The 22,380-nt window shown below is 34.3% G+C and overlaps 1 protein-coding gene across 3 annotated transcripts in view; it reads right to left on the reverse strand.

The window, feature by feature from the left end:
* CACNA2D1 (calcium voltage-gated channel auxiliary subunit alpha2delta 1) overlaps window positions 1-22,380 on the reverse strand; it is a 359,015-nt gene that overhangs the window by 125,491 nt on the left and 211,144 nt on the right. The window lies entirely within an intron of this gene.

The raw sequence follows: 22,380 nt of genomic DNA on the forward strand, positions 1-22,380 counted from the left end.
TTTAGCTCAGTGACAATCAGTCCCTTATTGAGAGTTCAACAGAGTTTATTGTATTACCTTTTTTTTTCCTTCTCTGTATCTCTATCTACACCTATTGGTGATATTTGAATTACTTTCCAGTAGTCAATACTAGTGTTAAGAAGTCAGCTCCTCTTTCAGAGGAGTGAGCTTGAAACATGAACAGCAAATAAATTACTTATCCATGCTATAAAGAACAGACACACATCTCCTGAAACGAACTGTGTTATTGCTCCAAAACTCCAGATAACAGCTCCTCTCCAAAAACTGTATTTTCTAACAGGAAATTTCTATAGCACCCTTGCAAAAGCCTCTGGAGCACAGATAGGGTGGTGGAATAAAGGCAGACATTCTTTTTAGCCAATATTTTCTTGTGACTTTATTAACATGGAACATCCTAATTTTCTTCAACTCTGCTGAAACAAAAGGTCCAGAAAGCTTTCTCTTGTGCTTCCCATTCTCTAATCAGTACTATCAAACAACGTATTCTTGCGAGACAAAGGATTCAATTATTTTTAAACAACACAAGTGAAAGAGCTGTCTAAGATTTCTAAGCTGTGCCTTCATCTTTGGAGACACTCAAAACCCATCTTGTCTTGAAGTTTAGTCCAGAATTTCTTGCACACAGCAGATGTGACTTTCTGCAACATTCTCATTAAAAAAGCATAAACCACTGAAAAGAGATGATGTGGAGAACAAGAATGTGGATCTTCCACTTCTGAAGATGCATAAAATATTCTTTAAAACTCTATACCAAAATACTTCCTTCACTTCCCTAGCACCTTCCTGTGACTTCCCTAATTTACAGAAGCTATTCAAGAAAGAAGAAAGAACTAAACATTTGCCACAAGGTTATCAAATGAGCATATTTCAATGAGTAACTTAAACAAATTAAAGTCATAGAACCAAAAGAAATTAACACAGCATTGTTCTTATTTACATTATCATAAGGCCTAATCTTTCCAATGAAATGATCTCTATTTTACTTATTTTACATATTCCCATATCAATCTTATTCTTGCAAGAACCTTATTTTTAATTTCTTTAAACTTCTTGTGTGTCATTGCATCGCATTTGTTTGCATACCAATATTTGTTTACATATCAATCGTATGCATTTACAAATCCTTCATTTATGGGTCAGATTTTATTTGTGTCTGATTTATATTCATCTTATTCTAGCAAAAAGCTTTCACTTTTCTTGTCAGCTCCTACTGAATGTTTTTGTATTGATTTTCTCAAAGTAAGAGCTTTCCACTTTCCTTTCATTTTCACAGCTATCATCTTCATTTTTTTATTGAAGTCATCATTCTGATTTTCCACTGCTTTATTCTACACTAAAGCCTTTCTGCTGCTAAAAGCATTTTAAACACTTGATTTTGACATTATTGTTATAACTACTCAGGAGGACAATCCAAAAACCTGGTGATGACTTTGTTCAGTGTCTCTTACAGTGCTAAATTCAGAGAGCTCTTCGATGATATCTTTCTACCTTCACACCAAACATCTCCCCTCTTCCAGTTATCCTGATGCCTCAATTCCAGTTCTGAGCCTCATTTTGAGTGCCACTAAGCTCTCTTCACAGAGCAGGTAGATAAAATAAATCCTTTTTCTGCTTAAGACCAAGGACAGCTTTCAGGCCCAAAAGCACAAACAAGGGTGGGCTGGAGGGAAGAAAAAAAAGGATGAGACCTCACAACCTGAAACTGCAATTGGACAAATAAGCCCCAATATGCAAATGGACCAAAACTTATAAAAATGTAAGACCTCGTGACTGGTCGTCCATGTTGTGACCATTCCTAGTCCACCCTGGGTATAGCCCTGGTCAGGCTCTTGTCCTGCCCAAGTGTATCCTAAAGGCCTTTCAACAAATATCTACTTTATTCTACTAGCTCTGTCCGGTCTCTGTTACAGGTCAGCCTTCCCAAGGTATCCATCCCACTGATTTTGATGAGAGGAAAAATAAACTAAAATTTCATAGTAGTGTAACCTTGTCACACAGACACACAGACAGAGCTGCACATCTGTTTTATGGCACCAGTAGCTTTTTGCTAATTGGCAAAGCTATTTAGCTTTTTTAAAATTTATTTATGAAGCCTTTATGCAAGCAAAACTTTCCACAATGGTCAGAAAATATGTCTCCAAAAAGAATTAATGCTTCTTCCCTAGCACTTCATTTCCACACCACTTCGCTTCCATTTACCTCAGTGACACACATTCTTCTTGTGGCCTGAAAATGCTAATTCTTACTGATTTCCAGGTCTGAGCCTTAAAACACTGTATCTGCCCCCAGAAATCTTCTCAATTCCACTTCAGACTAAATTAAAAAACTGTAGCAGTACACAGCACATCTGCAAAGCACTGTGGGTATAAGAAGGATGAAGCAGGTGTCACCCTCCCTGGGTCATTGTGGTGACACCTTTGAGGGACAGTAAAAAATCTCAGCCTGGCTAGATATTAATTTGGCTAGAAATTCAATTTTTAGCCATACAATATTGGTAAACAACAAAAAGAACGACTGGCAGTTAGAGGTTGCTACAGCGCAGAAGCTCTAGCCTAAGACTTAACTCCTTTTATCACCACTGTTTTCTCAATAAAGTAAATACATCACCAAACTTTCTGCAAGTGAACACTGAAATACCACATCAGGATTTCATAATAACTGTATCACGGAGTACAACATTTTAAAAAAGTCAGATACAAAACTCTAGCTATGAATTGACTGAAAGAAAAAGACATTATTTTTTCATTGAAAAACCCACAACAGAACACACATTTTCTACCATCAACAAATTTGATCTCAAGTTTTTTACCTCTCACAGTATGACTCTTAGTGGCACAAAGCATCTTGAGATCATCCCACTGAATTCTTGAGTAGCAATCAGAATAACAGATCAGAAACAGAAAATTAGCAGAAGTGAACTAAAAGAAAGAATTTGATAAAATTGGAATACTAAAGGAATAAGCAGGCAACTCTTCCAGGTCAGGTGAAATCTCAGAACAGAAGAACATTAGAGAGTAATTAGTTTTCTAGAACAACATATTTCAGTTTTGCAGGTAGTCAAAAATGCCTTCCTTCAGCCAGAAGTTATCTATACAAATAGTGTCAATCCCACAAATAATCTTATCAATTAATGTAATCAATATTTGCCCTAACAAATGTATTCAAAAAACTGTAGAAAGCAATTATTCAGAATGAAAAAAAAAATCAATACTGACTTACCGGGCTACATTAAAAATATATTTAAAAGGGGGGAAAAAAAAAAAAAGAAAAAAGGCATGGAGAGAGCTACCCTGATTTAAGAGTTAAATAGTTCCATTCATCACGACTGGTGACATACGTGCAAAATTTCCAAATAAATTTATTTCATACACTGTGAAATTACATACTAAAGCAATTTTCTTTATTTTTCATCCAAGTTAACCTCACTGTAAAGTTACTGGGACAATTGGTCCCAATCCCCCAAAGCAGCCACCTCTTTGTACTTTGGCTACATGCTGCACCTGAAATTGATATTATACAGTAATGTCAGGCTTAGGAGCAGGAATGTAGGTTCTAAATCCTGTATCTGCACAGGCACATCGGGAGCAGAACTTTCCACAGGAAACATAATAATGCAGCTACTTCTATCATCTCTCTTTCAAAACATCATCAGAAATTTATCAACATGAGAAAAACAAATCAAAGACCTACAAAAAAAGGAAAGAAAAAAGGGGACTTGGCCTAATGGGATCTATATGTTCTTCTATTTTATTTCTTCTTCTAAAAAGTATGATAAATAGACAAGTGTACAAATTTTAGGCTGCTTTTATTCCTAATGGAGCACTGTCATCATGTTATCACTGATTTGACGTATTAGTAAGCACTCAGTATGGCTCAAATGATCCTTTTATAGTGGAACCTGAAAACATTCATTTCCATGCTGAAGCTATCACTAGAGTTTTATTTTACCCAATTTTCTGCTTACTCACAGTGAACAAAGTATGCTATTTATTACAATGTGGCTGTCATTACTATTGCATACACATTAAAGAACAAAAGGTAGTTCTTGTTATCCATAAATTTCAATTGCTGGTGCTTCTAAGCCACTGCATCTCCAGTAACTGTAAATGGAGTTTTCTTCATAAACAAACTGTGCATATCTCTGTAGAGAAAATAAAACAAGGAATCACCTCTTGTAACAACTGTCTACACTTGCAGAATTTCAATTACTGAAAACCCAAATGGTTTTCTTCTGAATTTGTTTCTGAATGAAGCTAGGTACGTATGTGTAACCTATATTAGGTACATATATATATATGGTGTATATATAGGTATAATGTGAGCAGAAGTTATAACTCCTGGCTGAGAAAACCAATCTTTAGTTTGGAAATGTCAGTGAGAGCAGCAATTAACATCAGGCTAGAATCAAAGGTGTGATGGAAGGAAGGAGGAACGAGACTGGACATAAAGCTGCTTGCACTGGAGCAACTAAATCAAAGAACCAAGTGATGCACTGGCAATCAGTAGAAGAAATGACTTGCAAAAACAAGCAGAGAAAGACCAGCAAGTGAAAAAGCAACAGTATAAATCTGATATCTTCGAAAATACAAAGGAAAAAACAAGCAGTGACAAATGAAGTAAACTGGAGAAAAATGGGCAAGTAATTCAAAATGGAAGGATGCCACTGGAATTCCTCTGAGACTGCCTAAGACAGTACTCCTTTAAAACTTTGAGAGAGATGTCAGGACTATCTCTATAGTAAACTGGAAGTATATTAAGAGTATATGCTAGCTTTGTTTTGACATCTTTCCTGGGACTCTTCCAGTAGTTACTGTTATTAAACTTTTTTTTTTTAATAAATGGGTGATCTTTTCCATTTCACATTTTGACTTAGCAAACGTACTGCTAGTATGGGAATAAAATGCTCTTAATCTCTCCTGCATTTTTTCCTGTGACAGACTTTAATGGTGGCACTGATTTTCTACTTAAGTTCTTAAGTTTACTTCAAATTGAAGTTTACAACTGGAATATAGTTTGTGACCTGTATCTCACAGTGTCAAAAGTGCAGATGATTTTTAGGATGTGGACATTTGAACTGGACAACTGCACCTCTTGGTGACATCAGCATGGGTGACAGAGAGCCAAGGCTGCAGGGAACTGACCTTAATTGTGCACTCTGCCTCTTTCAGCAATGTACATGCATTATTTGTACATGTATCCTTCTTTTCAATAGAAGCTTTAAGTATTTGGGTTTTAAAACAAGAAATTTAAGTTGTCATCCTCATAGCTATAATAAAGTATTCCATTTTGAGTATCAAAATCCCTTAACTATCAGAAATTATTGTGTCTTTGTTTCTACCTTCCTAGAAAAATTATTAAAATGAAATGGAATTATTCTCCATTATCAATCTGTACCTTCATTCATAGTGGCAATAATGAATTAATCTGAATGACCAAGTGATCAATAATTATTGACCTAGTAGTAATGAAAATGGTAGATTGGCTGTGATGTAGAAATAATAGGAAGAAATTATCAGCATAAAGTATTCTATATGTAAAGCTATTTAAATAGTACCTTCAGATGAGGACACTCTATAATGTAGTTTAGTGCTTCATAAACCATCCCAGTAAAAATTATTTTTCGTTGGCAGTGAAATATATTGCCTGTAGGAAAATTCAAGCAGTTTTTCTCATTTTTAAACTGTGAGAAAATGCACCTCCTCCAAGTAGAATACACAAAATAGTATATATATATTCTTGTTACAGAAAATTTGTAATACCTGCTCCTTATGCAGTGTAGTGTTTGGTACAGCAATACTTTGCCTGATCAAAATTATACCCCAGAGCAAGAACTTGGTGTCTTCAGTAATCCAGCTAATGAAAGATGACTCACCTCTGATACTGAGAAGGAAAATGTATTCTACCTCCTAGAGAGGACTACAGCTGTCCTTTAATGGCCATCAGTATTTTCATTAACATCTTCCAGAAAGCAGTTCAAAGCTCAGGATGATGTATTGCTTTACTCTGTGAAATTTACTATCATATATGTCCTCTTGTCTGTGCCATCTGAAACACCGCTGGTTTTCTGGTTGTTTTTAAACAAAAAACAAAACCAACCAACTGCCTAAACAAACCAAAACCTAAGCCAAAAATAAACAAAAAAATCAATAGAGATAATTTTGTTTTAAAAAATAAGAAAAACCTCGAAAGTTCAAAATTATGAACTTTCTAAAGCATAGAAAGGGAACAAAACAAAGTCATTGATAGGCTAAGTGTACATGCAGGTTTATGTGATATTAAATAATACACTGCCTGAGAAATGCACACTGCTAAATTGCCTCTCTGTGGATAAATTGATGCTTTAACACAATGCTTAGTTAGCACTTTGGCAGAGGCAAGCTATCAGAAAGTAACTCTCAATATATACCTAACTAAATGTCCTACATATATTTTTCCCTACGGTGAATGCAGTGGTGCTTAGTGCTCCCTGCAAAAGGTAGATTACCTTATTTTTAGAGTGGAGAGCATGTGTTCAGACAGCTCCATTCAGTAGATGGATTACTTTATTTTTATAGTGCAGAGTATGCATTCAGACAACTCCATTCAATAGATGGATTTGATATTCTGACCAGGGCTTGCCTTTTTTCAAATGTGTTTCAAAGGTGTTATCCTTATTTGCAAGCCCTCTCAGGACTCCCTAAAGGGAGATCAAACAATGCAATTGCTTGACATAAGGAAGAAAAGATTTGGGTGTGATCATTGTGCCAAAAGCTATTAAGTCAAGGTAAAAATAAAAGTTGGCAAATGCATTGCAACTGATGTTTTCCTTTCTACTAGTAGCTCTATTTCCTACAGCAACTTTTTGTTTTGTTTTGTTTTGTTTTTTTGGTTTTTTTTGTTTTTCCTTTTCAGAAACACAGGGATAAAGATTCTCAGCTACTCTAAATGGATGCAGAAACAGAAATACTGCACTGAGTAGAAGTAAAAGCATACTGCATAACAATCAAGGGAATTGGTAATCTTTATCAGTAAATTCTGAAAGAAAGGGAGTGTGAATTTACAGGAAAGATTTCTAACTATAGCACCATAGCATACACAAATACAGGGCTTACACTTAGAAGAAACAAGAGGAAACAGTGACATATATCAAGAGACCTATAATGAATGCTGTTAGAATGACCAGCACAAGAGGAAAAACAGAAAGATGAAGGGAAAATCTATCAACTCTAAATATGCATTTATTTGATGTTTGGGAGGTGGAGAGGAAGAAGACATAATCTATCAGGTTGTCAGCAAAACATCCAATGTTATGTGCATAAAACCACCATCAGTAAAAGTGAAGTGTGAAGGTGGATTCAATAAATGTAGACTGGATGATGACCAACGAGGAAACTACACTGGTAAAGTGAATATGGGGTTAAGAAGACATTGGAACTGAAGCTTGTAAATCAACAGTTTTAAGCACAATTTCAGTATTTTTAGTAGTTTATACTAATGACATTAAATCTAAAAAGTCCTATCAATGAAGAGTGAGGGTCTGAAAGACCTGTGGAGAGAATAACATCAAAGACATCAGCAGTAGAAATGGGATTATATTTAAGTGAATCTTCTCTTAGAAGGTGCACCTTCTGACAGCTCAAAAAATCAGAAGCAGAACGGGCCAGATGTACTTCAGTATTAATTTCATTGCACAATTACTGATGTTGAAAGAAAATACTTGTACCACAAGCAGTGCTGGTGAGTACATCCACAGGGATTACACAGAAAACCCCAAACAAACAAGCAAACAGAGAGGAAAAAGGAGTTCAACACACATCACATCAGCAGTAGGCAATCATACAGTCAGAAATAGAAGTGGTATGGAAGCAGGCAGAGCCTGACCCCATTGGCTGAGATGCAGCATTGGACAACTGCAGCTCACTGCAGCTCATCTTGCACAGGATCATTCCACTGCTCCCATCTGATGAATTGGAAACTCAGCAGTCAAACAGCTCACCTTGACCAAAGCATCTGCTCTGAACACACAGGTAAACACCCCAAATACACTGAAATCCATTCCAGTGCCCTAAGCTTCAGCTGATGCAAAAATAATGTTTCTACAACTACACCCAGCCACATTAAGGGGTTTGGGGCAGGAAAAAGGGATCTGTTAGAGTTGCTGGGTTTTTAAAATTTTTTTCTGGGATTAATAATATTGTAAGATGGTCTGAATTTTGATTTTAATTTTTGCTTTGCTTTTGAAAATATTTGTTGCAACAATAGGTAGGAAATTATAATTCACAAGATTTTTTAGAACTCTTCCCCACTGTGGTGGACAATTATCCTTATATTTATCCCTATTTGTATCATAAACATGTTTTGCATTTTGTCTGTTCTAGGACTCTTGGTATGGTCACCCCAAGCATCATTTCCAGAGACCTGAATATGAAGCTATTGAGACCACTATCCTTTCAATGACATCTGTATTCACATTGAGTTCCTGGTAATGGGTCTCTGATACAACTTCTTGTGATCTAAATTAAGATTTTTTTTTTTTTGAATATGCTGAAATGGGATAATTTAAAAGCAACTTCTTTCTTCCCTTTGAGAAACGAAACATCCCTATTCCTAAGGAGTGCTCCCTATTCCTAAGGAGTGCTCACTATAAATTGGTTCTTTCAAAAACATGTTGCTAATGTCCAGTAATCAATAACAGACTGCAAGTGAACTAATGGGCACCGTGTAACCCTCAGGGATGAAATGGCATTTGGAACTGAAAACTGAATTTTCTCTCAAATATATAAAGACAGATTTTTAGATGTGGTGTTTCTCTCTACCCCAAATATACAGGAAGTTTTCCTTTGAGGGATTTAGAGAAATAAATATCAGCAGAAACCTGAACCTTCTCTTTGTGACTTACCGTATTCCTTAAATGATATAAAAAGCATGCACTGATTATTACCATATGAGGGTAAGGTACAGGTAAAGTGATAAATCTTCTTAAAGCACTGCTGCATCATGTCAGATTTAAGCTGCCCTGGATCAGGATGTAATTTTTCTAAAATATGAATATTGCTAGAGGGAACTTCTAACTCTATGCTGCCTTAGAAAGATTGTTCAAGTTTTCTTTCAATATTTAATGAGCTCTCTATGATATTTCAAAAGAATTGCTAGAAAGAGACTATTACAGAAGTACTCTTTTATGGGTGACATGAAAGGGATCTGGACAGTTAAATTAACAGTTAATCAGGGCTTCTAAGACAACTCAACTAATGCATTTATCATTAGCTTTACAAACATGTTCTTGCAAATCAAGGAGGTTTTTTTCTTTTCTCTTTTAAAATAGCATCTTAGTACATTTTTTCATTCATCAAAGCAAAAGGTTCCTGATACCTTTCAAGAACCCTTATACTGTGAAAAAAGAAATTAGTACTTGTTTTTTTTCTTTTTCTGAGAGAAATCTTCCTATTATTATTTATTTTAATATAATTTTTAAAAATCTGACAGCTAAATTAAAAAAAAAAAAAAAACACCTCTTCCTAGATATTGTCTAGGGCTCCATTTGGAGATATTGAGAAGTGACAGAATAGAAGTAGCTAATGAAGGAATGAATCATCTTTTCATGGATTTTATATATTAGTTAAAACCAGATTCTGGCTCTTCTCCTGTCCTTCTTGGTGAAATTTATTTGAGATCAAAAGAGCTTTTGTCAGACCAGGTATCAAAAAAACCTCAACAAAACCCCACAAAAACAAACACAAACAAACAAACAAAACACAACCCCATTATGGAAAAATGATCAAAATCCACCACCTGATGAAAACCCACTTCTGATAATTCAAATCCCATTACTACTTTCCAAAGAGGAGGCAAATCCATACTTTTGAAGTGCACTTGAAGAATACTTTCTGATGCATTTCTAAGAGTCTGGGAGATTAACTGTGCCCTTTTTATTTTGAAGGAAGCAATTTCTCCACCCATTTTTGTGGGTGAATAAAATTTCAAATACTCTTAGCCACAAACACTCCTTTAAAAACATAAAAGGTATGTTTTGTTTTTAAATAGAGAACTCAGTCATATTAAAAGAAAAACAAGGTCTTATATCTGTCTTATTCTTTCAAATGCTACACAAAAATATAAAATAACTAACACATAAAAATGCACACAACTGCACTATCTATAAACCTGAATAAATTTATGTAAACTAGCTATTTAAAAAGAGCACCAAGAAGTATGACTTGTGTACTGTATGGAATTTTAATTCTCTGATTATCATTAATTTATGTAGTTCTACAGAAGTTCATGGTGTTTCAACAAAATGTATTATGAAAATGTATTCAAGGAATGGTATCAGGAAATGATTAGAATTGAAAATTCTAAAAGTTAAATATTTCTAAATTGACTAGTCGTGACATAAAATTCAAAAAACCAGCACAGAAGGTAAATGCTCCAAAAGGCTTTCTTCTCTATAGAAGATCTATAAATATGTATTTGGAGAATCTCTCATACAGATTTTTACACCATAGAAAGCCTCTCTGTCATTGCTATAAGGAGCAGGTGAATCTTTAGCCTTTCAGAGCTTTGTGTTAAGTTACCCTAAAGGGATCTACATGGATGACTCCATGTATCACTTTGAGCAGATTAAAAAAAAAAAGTGTTTCCCAGTTTTCAAGACTAGAGAAATCAAAACATTAATGAAAACTTGTTGTCTTCTACATCAAGAATCTACACTTTTTAGGGATTGGCAAACAAACAAACCACCCACAAGTCATCTGCCCAATTCACCCTTCATCCCCTTGATTTTCTTATTTTACATAAGAATTGTGCTCCAATTTTGAGCTGGATCTGATAAAGCTGATAACCAGCACACTGAAGTTAAGGTTTATAGGAGATAAAACTTTTATTGTCTCTGATTTATTCTGTCTGCTTCCAAAATGTACAAAGAAGTTGTCAGAGATTGAACTAAAGAAGCTACTTGCTGGATTACATGCAATCATTATACATTATAATATATTAATTATATTTTATTATATTATTAAATGTAGTCAATATATGATGGGCTATTTTTCATATATTCCTTAGAACTTTGGATCAATTTATTATATATTTATGTATATTTATGCATTATGTATTTTACCACAGTTCAATACTGCTGTTTCAAACAATCCAAGAAACTCCAGGGAGTTATCAGTCTCTGAGAAATAGTCCAATTTTGACATTGCTGTCCCTCTTTCTCAGCTTCAACAAAATAAACTCACTCCATAGGAAAAGAATAGTTGGAAACACCCTAAAATAAACATTGCAAAAAACATTAAAACTCTATTTTTTCATATCTAAAAAGAAAGAACAAAGTTTTGCTAAACATGCAACAAAACTCTTATAAAACAAGCAATAATCACAAAAGATGAGATACTGGAAAATCATAAGGAAACAGATCTGTTTTCTTACCATTTCCAGAGTGTGCATGTTCCCCTCATATCAAAGAAAAGAAAAAGGGTGAGAAGGGGGATGGTAAAGAAAGAAGCACTCTCTTCTACAATAATAACTGTGATTTTATATTCCCAGTATGTGTGGTCTATATTTTGGATAAAAAGCCTGTTATTGGAGTCAAACAGCTTTTAGCTGCTGGAGCGTGTAACTCAATCTGAACACACCAGGCTGCTTCAAACAGGGGGAAATGCTAACTTCTATATCAGTAATTTGCAGTAATAGAAAGCTGTTACTAAATCAATGTCTCATCTGGAAAATAAACGTTTCCATTTCAGCTTTCACTTAAGCCAGTGGCAAGAGGCTATTATCCTGTGACTTCCTATTAGACCAGCACCACCTCAGACACCCATGTACAGCAAACACTGTCTAAAAGGCTAGACACTATTTGCTAAGCTTGTCTTAAAAACCCCACAATAAATAGAAAGAAAGAAGAAAACTAAAAACCCCAAACCAACAACCAAACAACAGTGCACAAAGGTTCTTTTGCTGGTGACCAAGATTTTTGCTACAGTCAGTCTTGCAACTTGTCAGCCTGGTAATCCCCAGGTAACTCCACATCTAATTTGTTGGAGATAATCTGGATGCCTTCTGCAATTCTTAACCAAGTAATTAATTCCTGTAGTACAAATATTTAATTTAAGATGCTGCCTAATGTCAGATAACTGTTGATTTCATGGCAGGCTTTCACAAGATAAGGATAACCACTATTACTTTAAAGATAAAACAAAGATGGGCAGGGACTCCTCAACATCATGGAGCTTGTTGAGGGCAGCTGTAATTGAGACTGACATTTCTCAAGGACTACTAGAAACAGTTGAGCTTAAAAAAAGCAGACAAACAATTCAATAAACTGTGAAAAATTTTCCCACTTCTGTAATAAACCATTCATTTTTCCATTTTTTCCTCTTTTCAAAACTATTTTTCAGAACACAGAGAACAAGCTAAAATCAGCAGAAGTACATACAGGGAGTGGATAAGAGGAAAAAATATCCTATAGATGATGAAATTATAAATATGCCTCAAATAGGCACTCTTACCTACAACTTAATCAAATGCCTTGTCTTTAAGTTAAGAATTACAATTTTTTTTTGGAAGTTATTATCTAAAGAACAAAAGCATGACAAATCCCAGCAAGAGCTTCAATTCATTACACTTGACAAAATTGTAAAAACAAAGTGATATATACCAGATCTTTGTTCACTGGCAAACACATTTGCACAAGTACCTGGGCAAACTCTATTCCATTCTCAAACATCATACCATTTTCTCTGCATGTGAGAAAAAAAAAAAACCCAAATCATTTCAGATACAAACCCTATGATTAAAATCAAGTCAACAACACTCTGCATTTGTTGACTTAACAATACAGGTTGCATCTATCCAGACTAAATGTCAAAAAATGGTCTTCACATTGCAGTAAGATTTGCAAAGCAGAAAGATTTTCCCAGTAAAGTAATAAACATTTCTCATGCTGGTGAGAAGTCCAGGAATTGGAATTTAAGGTCAATAAAGAATTACTTAAGCAGGGACACTATTTCTGGGCTGATTTTTTTCTAGACATAGAGCAGGCATGAAATATCATTTATTCACTGTCCATGCTATTACATTCAAGTTAAAACCAATGAAATCTCCAGGACACAATTCCATCTCACATATAAGTTGAGAACAAGAAATCACTTGATTTTCCAATTCTTTTACTATCAAAAGGCATCCAGAACTTTAAACAATGTGTAATTTTAACACTAATTTAGGATTAATTTTATTTTTCCTATAATTTTACCAAATAATAAAGTTCTCACAATATTTGTATTCCTGTATATTCATAGGAAAAGCAGCTAATATACCTAAATAGAATAAAAACATTCCCATCCTTTTTTTATTATTTAGATGCTTCAGGGGAAATACTAGTCCAAATAAAATCAGTACTAATTCTAAAAAGCTAAAGAAAATTTGAGGCACTTAATAATCTTATTGTATCTACATTTTTAGGTTTTCTTAAAAAATCAGACTTAGTGTTATATCCAGGTTGAAAATATATTAAGATAAAAAATTACCCTGACCTGCAATTGCTGCTAACAAAATCCTCTCAAAATTCAAATTCAGATCAAACCAGTTACTATGTGAGAAGGGAAAGCAACATGTCATTGACTGGAAAGATAAAAAAATCAGTACAAATACAGTAGATATTTTACAAGATATGCAACTATCTGAGAGCATTAGTGAGCCTTTGCAAAGTGAGAACAAAACCAATTGTATTTGATATTTATGATGCTGTCCAAGGAGTTGAGCACTTCTGTTTGGATTTAACTAAATGCCACTGAAGCTATGTAAAAAGCATGTATTTGGTATGTCCAGGCTGACTGCTGAAACTTCAGTTAAATTCCAAGTCAAATGCTGATTGCTGAGATTTTTACTTCAAATAAAGCAAAAGGACAGAGTCTCCTCTCATTCTCAGAATAAAAATTGCTAGGAAATACTAAATAAAACATCTCCTGGAACAACCTTCCCAGATCAGTAGCCCCTATGTTACACCCTTCTGACATAATTTAGTTTCTACTGTCTCACAAAGGCTTTTTAACTGTGAATGAGGTTCACATAATCCCCTTTGGTCATTTCTAGCAAGGAATGTAAATGTTGTTATTCCATAAAGAACCATGGGAATATAGCAGTTGTCACAGAATCACACAATCACAGAATGGTTTGGGTGGGAAGGGACATTATAGATGGTTTAGTTCCCATCCCCAAGCTATGGGCAGGGATTCCTCACCTGCAAACATCTGTAACAGGCAGTGTTGCTGCCAAAACCTCCTAATAATGTACATGCCAAAAATTATAGTATAGAATATATATTTCAATGCATTAATCTACTCATGATTTTACATGTTCTTTCTTGGTAATCAACCACGATAAATTTATCAATACGGATATCTCAATAGTATCCAGATTTATTGCCTTTCTTCTTAATATATCATCTATCATGGTTAGTATTTTTCAAAATAAAATACTTTGAATCTTAACATTTATGTCCTGTCCATCTAAAACTCTGCAACTTTATTTCACTTTCTTCTGAAATAAATCAATGAAGTATATTTAGAGTACATATTTATAAGGATTCATTATGTAAGTCTTGTAAAGTGCAGTAACACAGGGATATAATTTTTAACCAGTAGAAGTTTAAAAAAATCATAAATTTGAGATAGGCTGCCATAAATTCAGCAAAATTCCCAGCTGTGGTATTACAGGCTGGAAATACAAGACATTCTGAAATATGAGGGCCAATTATTAAAAAATTAGTTTTACAAAACCAAATTTCTTTTGCAATATTGCAAAGCTAAAAACCAGATTTCTTTCTAGGGGGAAATCTTTCATAACTCTGTTGATACTAAGCATATTAAACCTCTTAGATATTAAAACCAACACAAAACAACAAGACGATTTTAAAAATGTAATGAGTAGAGGGATGGTTCCATACAAAATATTTCACACTGCCCAAGTGAAAAAAATTAACAGTAGACAGATATTTTATTTCAGTTCCTCATCATTTATGTGGGTTGAGTAAAGAATAAACAAACTCTTGTTATTTGAATTCATTATTTTTGTGTCAGAGAAGATTTCTCTGTATGCATCAGGCACGTGTTCTTGGTAATATATGTTAGTTATTTTCTGCTGTTTATATTATATTCCTGTTCATAGGAATATAATATTTTCTATATTTATATTATATAAATATATAATAAAATATATATAGAAAATGATATATAATTTCTATATATAAAAATATATTTAGAAAATTATATATCATTTTCTATATTTATATTATATAAAATCACCTTTAAGTCCCCACCTTTAAGGACTTACACAAGCCCTCAAATTGTTTGGCTCAGCCACTTTCAGCCAACACTATCAGATGATGCCACGGGGGCACGGAGGTGGAGGCAGAAGTTGCCTGCACAGGGACATTTGCTCTTTGCAGCTTTGCACAGGGTCACAGAGGGTGTCAGAACAGAGGAAGAAGGAAAAGGGGGCAGGCAACAGCTTCCCCTTCTCCTGTCCTTCCTCTTTCCTCATTTAGATCTCAACACACTGAACTGAAAAGAATGACTGAGAACAAAATAAGGCAAACTTGTTTGAGGAGAGGAAAGAAAAGAATTGACAGGCTCTCAGGGCAACCAAGAAATATTCAAAAGCTCTTGCACTTCCATTTAAAGAAGGTTTTAAGGTCCTCAAGACAGAACATCTTAAATCGTTTTGACAAAAAAATAGTATTATCTTGTTAGATATAAATTACTTCAAGCAATTTAGCACTTTTTTTTTAGTAGTCAATTTAAAACGTCATATCTACTTGCTTAACAAACTGAAACACACCTAAACATTTATCGGTGGATGTTAAAATTGTCTTATATTTTTAGTATGTTGAAAAATGAAGATCTATTGATATTCGGTGTTCTGCTTAGCAGTCTGTATTGCAAAAATAGAAAGGCCACCATTAGATATTTTTACCATAAGAACATTGCCAATCTTACTGCAGAGCCAACTTTTCCCTCTTGGCACAAGAGGTTCAATACTAATTGCTATTCCAAGCTGTGCATAAGGGAGGAAATACAGCAAAAGGAATGGAAAGGGATCTCAGGAGCAGCAGCAATCATCTGTTCCCCAAACTAGATTTTGGCAGTGTGTACAGCTTAAACATTTATTACTCAGTCAAGCAGCCTAACAGACACTGGAATCTCAGGACCTGCTATAAAGTCCCAGATAATTCTGGATGCACATCACATCATTGGTCAAGAAATCTGCAGAGAGAGGCAGCTATGATCAATGATATTGATCATCACCATTCCATTATTAGAAAAGTACTTTTCACACTTTGGCTTTTTTACAAACGATGCAAATTAATGTTATACGGTTTGGGAAAAGAAAGTAAACAGGAACACAGAGGTGTTTTGGCATCTTTCTGTTACACTCCTGAGTTTTCAAAATCAACAGGAAGAAAAATCCCTTCACTGCATGGTATTCCAACTTGTTGAAGCCCAACCACAAGGACCAGCTTAACCAGGTAACACAACTTTGGCTTCTGGTATGGCTGTTCACACCTCACTGTGATATTCAAAATTCTAAACATGTGGGAGATCATATCTTTTGAGTATTTGAGAAGATTGTATCTTGTAAGAGGTCCATGCAGGTGAATTTCTGGTGGTAAGAACAGGAAAGACATGATATAGAACGCTTGGCAGCTGATGGTGCCCAGAGGGGTCACGGTGAAAGAAGCCACAGCCACGGGTTAGGGCCATGCCTAAGGCCTGTATTGTTCTATTGAAAACCCAAACTCAATGTTTTATAGGTTTTGCCTCTTTTTTAAAAAGAGCATGAACAACAACAACAGCAAAAAGGAAATTTACTAACCATTTCCTCGACTTAAATAGAAAAGAAAAATGATATATTTTGTTCCATTTAAAAAGAAGACAGGGTTACCATACTAAAATGTGATTTGTTTTTGTGGAATGTTTTTACTGTGGAAACATGTATCAGTACAAAACCCTGACATAGTTACACTTTAGCAATATGGAAGTTCTTTTGTAATTACATATTCTGTAATTTTACAAAATATTTTAATTAGGAATTTTGTAATTAAATTAAAGGTGAAGTAGGCTGGAAAAAAGTTGTTTTTTTAAAAAAAAGATATCAATAAGAAGGTAAATTTCCGTATCTGAAAAATAGGAACCTAGAAGATCAAGAGACAACTATTCAGTGCATTTCTGTTATGAAGTACAGATGGTAACTATGAAGTTTGGGATTATCTGGAAGCAGGATTAAAACTGAAACAGAGAAAACCAAGATTATACATGGATGCAGATATGTTTTGTTAATATGCTTACTCATAAAAAGAACTTTGGCAGTGAAAATGAAAATATTATTTCTGCCAAAATTAGATCTATAGAAAAAAAATATTTGGAAGTAAAAATAGTACCTGGTAAGAGAAGAACAACACAAGAATATGAAGAAAATTTCTTTCTAAGGGATCATGAAGTAAACCATATAACTTCTTTTCATCCCTCTAACAAATTACTGTATAGGATAAAAGGCTTCACCAAGAGAAAGAGAAAATTCCCATCATGAATTTCTCGTGAGCTGTGACTGTTTGCTTGAATATAGTATTTAATTTCCCCAGAAAATTATTCTCTAAATTATTATCTAAAATTATTAGAATAGATGTAAAATACTTAAAATATAGCTCTAAGCTGTAAAAGTATTTCAACTGATAGCTGAGAAAACTCTTCAACACAAAATAGCAAAAGAAAATGTAAAAATTAGTATCTATTTTTCCAACTCAAGACAAATAACAAAGCCAAGTACGCTAGCCCACCTATTTTGGGCATAATTTATTCTATTATAGAGCTTCCTTCAGATATTTCAAAATAAAAACTTATTTTTCGAAAAGATAAAAAAAACCCTAATTAATATTCCAGGAAAGGTTCTAAGTGTTATATATCAAGAATCTCATTATGCTCTCTTTCAGTCAGTTCTCACACTAATACATACAAATAAATAAAATCAATCATATTGATTGTAAATAGCTAACCCTTGATTCACTTCAAATATTGATTTTTCACATCAGATGTAGAATATTTCAGAATATCCACTTTCAGTACAAATTTGTGTTTGGACAACTGTGTCTATGAAAGCCAAAGGTACTGAGGTTCCAAATTTACTACTGGAAAAAAAATCTGTTTTTATTTTGCAGAAACATCTGAAAATTCTATTTAAACATCTCAATTCAAGTCTAGAAGGATACCTGGAATTGTAACAGAAGTGTGTTTTTTTTCAGATTTGCCACTATTTCTTTTCCCATTAAAAACCTTATGTCACATTTAACAATTAGTTAGTCTTGGATAAACTTTCCAGGCCAAAATGGATTCTCAAATATTCAGCTTGAGAGTATACTAATATTTCATTTTTGTGATGCATCACTATTAGGCAGCTTGCTTTAAATCTACATTGAGAATTCCTTACCACATCTATATTTTCAAAACAGCATATACCTAATCAATTTAGTCTTTCAAAGAGGAAAAAAATTACCCTTGGCTACAAAAAAAAGTCTTTCCTTATTTTACCTTATTATCCTAAATTTTGATCACTTTAGACAGAAGTCATGGCCAACTTGATGTCAAGTGATTGTTAGACCCTCCATCCAATTGAAGTAATGGTACTAACCCCAGTATCAAAAGATAAATACCTCCTTGCAATGGAGGAGACTGTTCAAGTTGTTTGGCCTGGATTGTGACAGAAACAAGCTTCTTCATCATGTTAAAAAAGCTATTTCTTTTTGCTGATTATTCAAATAAGAATTTAATTCAGGGAGCTTTAGAATCTACTTGGGGGGAAAAAAGAAACCAACTGTAATTGTCAGAGCATAAAAAGTAATACTGACCCTAGAGTTCTTTACTTAAGCTTCTGCATCAGTTTTTTTCCTTCTGGGCTTAATATTGAACCAACCAGGCAGTGCTTAGGGACTTAGCTGCAACTAACATTTGCTTTATAGTTACCCCAAGCCATGGTTTTGGTATTTAAAACAGGCTGACACTGAAATTATTTAAAGGTCTACTTCACTCATTATATGTTTTCACAAATACCTCATTGATTAAAATAATGGAGAATACAAAAAAAACCCCCAAAACCTCAGAAGTTACAGTCACATGCCATCTGCACGAGAAATACTTAATATCTATTTCCAAATTTAAAGTGTGAACACACACAAAATCAGAGACTTGAAGCCATTCTTTTTCAATCTCCGATGCAGTAAGCCTGCACTATTCATTTATCCCTTACAATAAACCAGGAGAAAAATATATCAAGAGAACTAATCTTAAAATATGCTGAACTAGTTAAAGTAATAAAAGTGTCCTACCTGGCTGTAACTGTTATTTAAACTAAACAGAAATAAAACTCCAGACAAATTATTTCTGGTCAAGATAAAAATCACTATAGCATCTAACTCAATTTTTTAAAAACTATTTCTAAAAGTTTATATTGTCCTGGAGTTATATACTGGAGCACTAGAATGTCACAATACTTTATCAATAACTGATTATTTACATATGTGATGCACCACCAGAAAGGCAAAATTTATGTCCACTGCCAAACTTGATATCAAATAATATATAATAAACACAAGAGTTGAGAGAGCAGAAAAAGTGGGACTGCCATGAAAGGAGTGTATGAAGCAACAGCATTTATATTTTACTATTACTATGGTATATGAACCATCAATTACTCATAACCCAATATTTATGCCTGTTTTGATGGCTTTGGAGCAGAGGAGCCCTTTTTTCTGTCCAAATATACTCACAGTTATGTTGTCATGTTCATGACACATTACTTTCAACCTGACACTTCAATCAGCTCTTCCATGCTAATCAAGCAGTGACATGTGGAAGCAGCATTTCTGATTTAAAGGGAGTAAGGCAGGAATAACCACCCAGAATAAAAAGCAAACCTGGTTTGTGTGCTTTGCCTAACATCTCACCTCAAAGCATGGCACCAGGACAGACACACGCCAGAGGAATCACTGCAGCAGATGGGGAGAGTGAATCCAGACAGCGAGGGCATGTGGTGGTGTCCACTGGGGAGATTAACCTTACTGTCCTTGTGCCAGGAATTTCCTCTTACTTCTGGCCTGCAGCTCCTATATTCTGCTTAGGGATAAGCAGGGTGCAGTTTTAATGAGGATTTAGAAACAAGACTTCAGCTATTACTAATAGGAGATGCATGACTAATTCCCAGTGCATGTGGTAGAAAGAGAACCTGAGGGTCTGTTCTGTTTTCAGCCACAGATTGATTTATTTCAAAACCTAAATGAGCCTCTTGAAAAAATACTGAATTAAAAGCCTGATTTGATTCTATTTTATTGGGATTGCCCCCTCTCTTCAATCCTCAGAAACAGGCAAGTACATTAACTTGTTAGACTTCTTCCTGTCTCTGCACAGGTTTTAGCACAAGATCCAGGGAAAGACAGAAATAAAAAAAAAAGTAACAACGTTCATAATATTTATTTCTACAATCAAATAACTCACAAATTAATAGCCTGGATGTAGTAAAATGGATATGTTGTAACAATGTATCATATATTTTTATGGTGAAATACAAGGAACTACTTCACAAGAAGTTCATCACTGTATTTCAAACAAATCAAATCAAATCACTATATATGTAGGAAGACAAAGGATATTATTTTATAGACCACACTAGATTTTAAGTAGATTGTGCACCACCATTACAGAATTACTAGACAAAACGGTTTCCCACTTTCAAAAATCTAAGTGGATAGAAATTCATTATTTGATTTAATTTTAAAATCATAAATGATCACAAGTAATAACTACAACAGAAATGAAACAAATAGAAAACATTTTAATGGACAGCATATTGATTCTCTTAAAGGTCTCTTCAAAACCTAATGATTCTATGGGTAAGAATCAAATTCCCAGTTTCATACAGAAAATAATTAATTAACATGACAAAGCCTGATTGACAGGCCCAAGTGAAATCACTTGTGATTTCAGATCACATGTGGCTCTAACAGTAATTGTCCCTCTGCCCTAGAGACAACAACCTGCTGCTGGGGGAGGCAAGAGAAGTGAAAAACCAATCTCAGGGAGGAATAGGCAAGTCAAATATCTTGAAATTGAAAATTGTTCTGTGAGATCCAAAGAGCAATTCTTTGTTTCTCTTGGCATCCTGCAAAGCACATACACTAAAGGAGAAAAAATGAAATCTATTGCCAAGGCATAATTCCGTCAAAAAAATTGGCTTCCAAGCCATAAAACTTGTGAACTGTGTCTCATCCACTGTTTCTCAGAAGGATTCACTGTAATACCTGTGCTGCAAACGCTTCCAAGCAGATTGGGATTTAGACAAGGAATTGCAGGTTCTATTTTCAAAAGTACAGCTGCTCCCTGCTATAGTGGACACTGAAACCTCTACCAAGAAATGACAGGTGAGCTCCTGTGAACAGGCAGACAAATGACAACAGGGTTCAAGATACATTATCAGCCTTTCTAGAGTTATAAAAATTGCTTGTAGATCATAGTGTGAAAAGAACAACACTAAATTCTACTTTTGGAAATCTGCTGGTGAATGACTACCTCACAATTGCTCACTTGTGTTTCAGATGACACATGAACTTTGTAACTATAAAATAGAACCTGGTGTACATTTTTGTTTATTGATATGAAATCTGTCACTTTTAGGTATTCTCAAGCTGTTGTCTCTGAAAATGCCATCTGTAAGGAAAAGTTAACCAAACACACAACAACATGATTTTTACGACACAGAATTGCAGACTTCCTAGTATTTTCTAGGCTTCCATTTCTCTGGTATTAGTATAAAAACCAGACCCAAAAACCCATGAACCATATATGCTGCATACACAATTACCTCTGTCCAGAAGTACATTTTTCTGTTATTATCATTTTATTTGATATTAAAGTTGTACCTTTCCTGTGGAAGGCATATTCTGTCTTTCTTTTCACGTTTACGGGCTGTACAGTAATATTACATGGTATACATTTTTAAGGGATATGTGTCCTCAGGAATTCCGTTTAAAATGTTAAATTCAACATGACAAGAAAACTTTTTATGTACTGTTATGATGACATTCTGATACCAAAGTTCACACAGCATTTACAAATATCCTAATAATTGGACACAAGATTTTTAAATGTTTTAACAGTGAAGTATCAATGCTGTTAAAAAAAAAAATAAATAAAAAGAAATGGCCTCTCACTTCTCTGTAATCCTGCAATTAAGGTGCACTTTAGCACTTATGAAAGCCAGAAACCCAGAATAATCCTTTAGGTCTGTCTGTCAAGCTCACTATATAAGAATACAAGCTACTATGATTCTTTCCCCCATCAT

Source organism: Prinia subflava, chromosome 4 (assembly GCF_021018805.1).
Source record: "Prinia subflava isolate CZ2003 ecotype Zambia chromosome 4, Cam_Psub_1.2, whole genome shotgun sequence".
Classification (NCBI taxonomy): Eukaryota; Metazoa; Chordata; class Aves; order Passeriformes; family Cisticolidae; genus Prinia; species Prinia subflava.